The 6,248-nt window shown below is 42.3% G+C and overlaps 1 long non-coding RNA gene across 1 annotated transcript in view; it reads left to right on the top strand.

Annotated features, from left to right (window-relative positions):
* The first annotated feature begins 4,213 nt into the window (after positions 1-4,213).
* Positions 4,214-6,248, top strand: part of LOC311227944 — an 11,816-nt gene continuing 9,781 nt past the window's right edge. The window contains exon 1 of the long non-coding RNA XR_014619653.1: positions 4,214-4,287. This is a non-coding gene — a long non-coding RNA (uncharacterized lncRNA). The remainder of the gene's footprint in view (positions 4,288-6,248) is intronic.

Here is a 6,248-nt window from a genome sequence, read left to right as displayed (position 1 = left end):
GTTCTTTGCTATTTCATATATGTGCATAATTTTCTATTGTTTAATTTACCGGTTTTATTTAGATAAATATACGACACTTGTTAGCCAAGTGTTAGCTGAGCTCGTTAGCACAACACTCAACAAGTACATTCCTTTGTCCATTTCCGCTCGAACAGACTGCAGACTACCTGGCGTTCTATCGCCATGCTCTAAGACAAACTCTAACCTTAACCAACTTTGAAAGAGTGCCTAAGCTTAACAGTCTAAAGAACTTGCAGTCACGGCACGCTCTAAGACAAACAACCTAGACCAACCTAGGAACCAAGCTAGAAGCTAGAATTGGAACATTAGAAATTGGATTCGGCCAATCAGAGATCGTCTCTGTGAAATTCTGCCATGGAAAAAAATACTGGCGTCGGCCAATCAGAGAGCGTCTCCGCGAAATGCGGCTATGGAAATTCTTCACGGAAGTTCACGCTGCTGCCTAGACCGCTTCAAATCGCGCTCGGATTCCAACATAATAGTCATATTTCAACGCACAACGCCGTATGCACTGATTGGCTGTGACGGAGACAGCGATCAAACTGTGACGCGCACTCAGAGCGCTATCGCTTCTAGCCCGGGCGAGAAATACGAAAAAATAAAAAAAAACGTCACTTCCTGCTCATGAAAACGATGTTTTTTTAATTTAGATAATAACGTTATATTGTGCATTGGAAATACAAACATACTTAAAATGAGTAAATATTATTCATTTTAAACATGTTTATATTATTTATAGGGCTATAAAACACAAAAACGAAAAAGTTTTATTGTCTTCTTCTCTGATTTAACAGCAGCTGGCCAGCAGGTGGGTCGGCGCCCTTGCGCCCCTAGTGGCGAGCCGCCACTGAGTGAAAGGGTTAACCTTCTGTAGTGTGGTAGTAAAAGGAAACCTTCTGTAGTGTGGTAGTGAAAGGTTAACCTTCTGTAGTGTGGTAGTGAAAGGGTTAACCTTCTGTAGTGTGGTAGTGAAAGGGTTAACCTTCTGTAGAGTGTGGTAGTGAAAGGTTAACCTTCTGTAGTGTGGTAGTGAAAGGTTAACCTCCTGTAGTGTGGTAGTGAAAGGTTAACCTTCTGTAGTGTGGTAGTGAAAGGTTAACCTTCTGTAGTGTGGTAGTGAAAGGGTTAACCTTCTGTAGTGTGGTAGTGAAACGGTTAACCTTCTGTAGTGTGGTAGTGAAATGTTAACCTTCTGTGGTAGTGAAAGGGTTAACCTTCTGTAGTGTGGTAGTGAAAGGTTAACCTTATGTAGTGTGGTAGTGAAAGGTTAACCTCCTGTAGTGTGGTAGTGAAGGGTTAACCTTCTGTAGTGTGGTAGTGAAAGGTTAACCTTCTGTAGTGTGGTAGTGAAAGGTTAACCTTCTGTAGTGTGGTAGTGAAAGGTTAACCTTCTGTAGTGGTAGTGAAAGGGTTAACCTTCTGTAGTGTGGTAGTGAAAGGTTAACCTTCTGTAGTGTGGTAGTGAAAGGTTAACCGTCTGTAGTGTGGTAGTGAAAGGTTAACCTTCTGTAGTGTGGTAGTGAAAGGTTAACCGTCTGTAGTGTGGTAGTGAAAGGTTAACCTGTAGTGTGGTAGTGAAAGGGTTAACCTTCTGTAGTGGGGTAGTGAAAGGTTAACCTTCTGTAGTGTGGTAGTGAAATGTTAACCTTCTGTAGTGTGGTAGTGAAAGTGTTGACCTTCTGTAGTGTGGTAGTGAAAGGGTTAACCTTCTGTAGTGTGGTAGTGAAAGGTTAACCTTCTGTAGTGTGGTAGTGAAAGGTTAACCTTCTGTAGTGTGGTAGTGAAAGGTTAACCGTCTGTAGTGTGGTAGTGAAAGGTTAACCTTCTGTAGTGTGGTAGTGAAAGGGTTAACCTTCTGTAGTGTGGTAGTGAAAGGTTAACCTTCTGTAGTGTCGTAGTGAAAGGTTAACCTTCTGTAGTGTGGTAGTGAAGGGTTAACCTTCTGTAGTGTGGTAGTGAAAGGTTAACCTTCTGTAGTGTGGTAGTGAAAGGGTTAACCTTCTGTAGTGTGGTAGTGAAAGGTTAACCTTCTTCTGTAGTGTGGTAGTGAAAGGGTTAATGTCCAAAAATCTGCGCTATCCCTTTAAGTACAATTGTTTTTTTTGTTTTTCTGGGTACTGCCCCACCCCCCCCCCCCCCCCCCCCCTCGCAGGCCTGCTGATGGACAACAGGATCATCAGCAGCACATCACTGGGGCAGAACACGCGTGTTCTCGCTCCCGACAGCTGACACAGAACAGGCGTGTTCTCGCTCCCGACAGCTGACACAGAACAGGCGTGTTCTCGCTCCCGACAGCTGACACAGAACAGGCGTGTTCTCGCTCCTGACAGCTGACACAGAACACCTCTTCCACCCCTTTGATCTGCAGAGGAGATTCAATCAGCACCAATCAGCCATCTCTTGTTGGGGCTTGAAACAGCCACTGATGAGGAGCCAGGTGGTCTGCTGTCTGCAGCGCCACCTCTCTGACCCCTGACCTCTCTGACCCCTGACCTTAACCCCACTCTTTAGAAACCTTACCTTAACCCCTAACCTTAACCCCACTGTTTATACACCTGTACCTTACCTTAACCCTTAACCATACTTGCATCTGATTTGCACCTTTGTTTACACTGTTTATTTTTCTCATATTTTTATATTGAGAGTTAATTGTATTGTTTATACAATATATATATTTTAGATATATTTCTCATATCAATTGTATTGTCTATATTTACATATTTCTACTATTACCCTGCCCATACCTGTACCTCCCCTCCCCTCTCCCCTCCTAGTAGAAATATACCAGCTGACCCCTCCTAGTAGAAATATACCATCTGACCCCTCCTAGTAGAAATATACCATCTGACCCCTCCTAGTAGAAATATACCATCTGACCCCTCCTAGTAGAAATATACCATCTGACCCCTCCTAGTAGAAATATACCATCTGACCCCTCCTAGTAGAAATATACCAGCTGACCCCTCCTAGTAGAAATATACCATCTGACCCCTCCTAGTAGAAATATACCATCTGACCCCTCCTAGTAGAAATATACCATCTGACCCCTCCTAGTAGAAATATACCATCTGACCCCTCCTAGTAGAAATATACCATCTGACCCCTCCTAGTAGAAATATACCATCTGACCCCTCCTAGTAGAAATATACCATCTGACCCCTCCTAGTAGAAATATACCAGCTGACCCATCCTAGTAGAAATATACCATCTGACCCCTCCTAGTAGAAATATACCAGCTGACCCATCCTAGTAGAAATATACCATCTGACCCCTCCTAGTAGAAATATACCATCTGACCCCTCCTAGTAGAAATATACCAGCTGACCCCTCCTAGTAGAAATATACCAGCTGACCCCTCCTAGTAGAAATATACCATCTGACCCATCCTAGTAGAAATATACCATCTGACCCCTCCTAGTAGAAATATACCAGCTGACCCATCCTAGTAGAAATATACATAGTATCACATACATCTCTAAATATATCACATATATCTAAATATATCACATATCTAGATCTATCACAAACATATATAGATATACCACATGATAGAAGCTCTATCTTCCACGTCGGACCCATGTGAACTGTTTCTACATGTAGAGTATGTATCTATTTCCTCTAATTCTGAAATGATCTTCTCCCAGTTATTAAGTATCCTGGCATATATTATTATAAACACCCACCGTTTTGATTTAGTCTTTAATAACCATTACATTTACTAGTGCTTTATTCACCTCTGGACCCATCCATACTCCCTCTGTTTTGATTGGTCTGATTGGGGCAGCGGGGGGGGGGGGGGTCTCACATCACAAAACTAACCAGACCACAGTGGTAAGTGTTCCAGGGTTCGATTCAGTGGCAGTAAACAAGGCATGCGTCAAAGCACTCATCAAACACCTAAACATCCAAACCTGGGATCTGCCTGACAGATCTGTAAATGTTGATGAACTATTGGCTGCACCCCCCTCCACCCCCCCCCCCCCCTCTAAACCCCCGCTGTGACTCCTCCCATGTGACAGGGCAGGGTCTGCAGTGTGGACTCCACAGGAGGCGGAGAGAGAGGCTCTCCAGTACGCGGCTGACACCAGGGGATGCACACAGACTTCCACATCTGATCCCTGGGACCCAGATCTCCAGGTCCGACCCGACCCGCCCAGCCCGACGTCCCCATGGGGATGGTGGTGATGCTGAGAGGCCAAAGGCGTCCTGCAGGACCGGACCGCCAGCATCTACAGCAAACCCCCGAGGAACAAGATCGGAGCCGGGGTGAGTGGGACCAGAGAAGGCATGGAGGATTCTAGAAACTTGTGTTTTAGTTTTCATGATATATATATATATTTATTTTTTCCATATATATTTATAAAATAACTATATTATATACAGTATACATTATATACAGTTTTGCAGTACATCCATACCTCATTTGCATTTTACATCTTGGTTTTTGTACCTCATTGTCTGCATTTTGTACCTCATTGTACTTAGGTTGTACTTTAGTTTGTATATTGTAGACTGTGTATTTTATTGTATATTGTATAGTGTTATTCCTTTTTAACTTTTTTACTGTATGAAGCACAATCTCAGGGGCTCATACAGAACCAAGCATTTCACTGTAATGTACCTTATACGTGACAAATAAAAACAAACTTGAAACTTGAACTATATACACACAAATATGAATAATATATATATCATTTTATTTTTGTTATTACGACTATAGAAAAGTAGGTTTTTATGCGAGCATATAAAGCTTGCGACCAATATCGGACCTCTACACATAATGGTTTAAAAAATGCTGCCTATCTATTTAAAAGCCCAATCCCTAATCTAGATGTAAACAGCAGGGTAGCCCTGCCACAGAAAACTAACGCGTGGGAATAGAGACAACGTGCTTTTTAATTGAATGCACTCTCAAATTTGTTGACACCAATATTATCTTTTACACTATTATGAGGCTGTCGATCACTTTGTTTGCATTGTTTGTAGACCAGGGCATTAAGTATGAATATACGGTATATGAAATAATTGTATTCTTCCATGCCAGTTATATTGAAATGCATCTATTTCCCTGGATGTCATTGATTATGACATAAAACTATGGATACAATGAACATACAGTATCACCTATATTATAATGAAAGTATACTTTAGTATACTTTTTATGTATTCAGAAAGTATACTAGTAACATATACTAACTAAACCGTTGCCTCTGTACTTAGTGTGTTAAAAGTTGTACTTAAGATGTGCATAAATATATTGAGATTATACATCTCAATCATTTGTACACTTACAGCATATTAATGACTATACTAAACATGTGCTTGGAATTAGTACATGGAATCACATAAGAAGTACCAAAAATACATTGCACTCTCAGAAAAGTACATATGGGTAGAAATGTACTTTTAACGCACTTAATATACTAAATAAATATACTTTCAGTATGGAAAAATACACATTTTATAAAATACACATCATGTTTAGTTTGCTGGTTCAAGGCTGTCAACCCAACTATATGTAGCGCAAGCGCTAGTCTTCGCTAGCTTCATACCACAGCCGGGTAAATGAACATTAAGACTGAGATTAACTTAATTTCTTTTTTTTATCCATTTTTCTCCTTATTTTCTCCCATCCCAATTTCGCCTCGCCAATTCTCACTTCAATTCTCCCCTCCCCTGTCTCGAACGTTGCTAGACTATGCCTCCCACTGGTCGGCTGCAGTGAGGATAGAAGCCTTGCATCACGTGTCCCCTCTGGTACACGAGGAGGCAGCCGTCGCATCTTTTCACCTGAACAGCGCGATCTCTCAGTGGCGAGGAGTAACGCGTGGGAGGCTCACGCTGCCCCTGATACTTCCTGATTCTGCTGTGCAGGCGCACCAACCGACCTGTAGGAGTCGCTGTCCACAACGTCCGGTTCCCCACCCACCGGCTTTCCCACCCCTAATACTGCCAATTGTGTTAGTATGAACGACCGGCCAAGCCGGTAGCAACTCCGAGAGCTGGGCTCGATACCAGCATCTCCTGCGTTAGTGGCGAGCGCCTTGCCCACTGCGCCACTCAGCCGCCCTACTGAGATGAACTTTAGATCTCCTGGGTGACGGTACGTTCCTTTACTTAAGTAAGAGTAGAAATACTCAGATAAATGAGTACTCTGGTAAAAGTAAAAGTTCTCCATTCAAATTCTACTTAAGTAAAAGTAGAGAAGTATTCGCTATTGAATGTAC

Source organism: Notolepis coatsorum (assembly GCF_963971535.1).
Source record: "Notolepis coatsorum genome assembly, chromosome: 5".
NCBI classification, from domain to species: domain Eukaryota; kingdom Metazoa; phylum Chordata; class Actinopteri; order Aulopiformes; family Paralepididae; genus Notolepis; species Notolepis coatsorum.
This window is presented reverse-complemented; position numbering and strand designations above follow the sequence as displayed.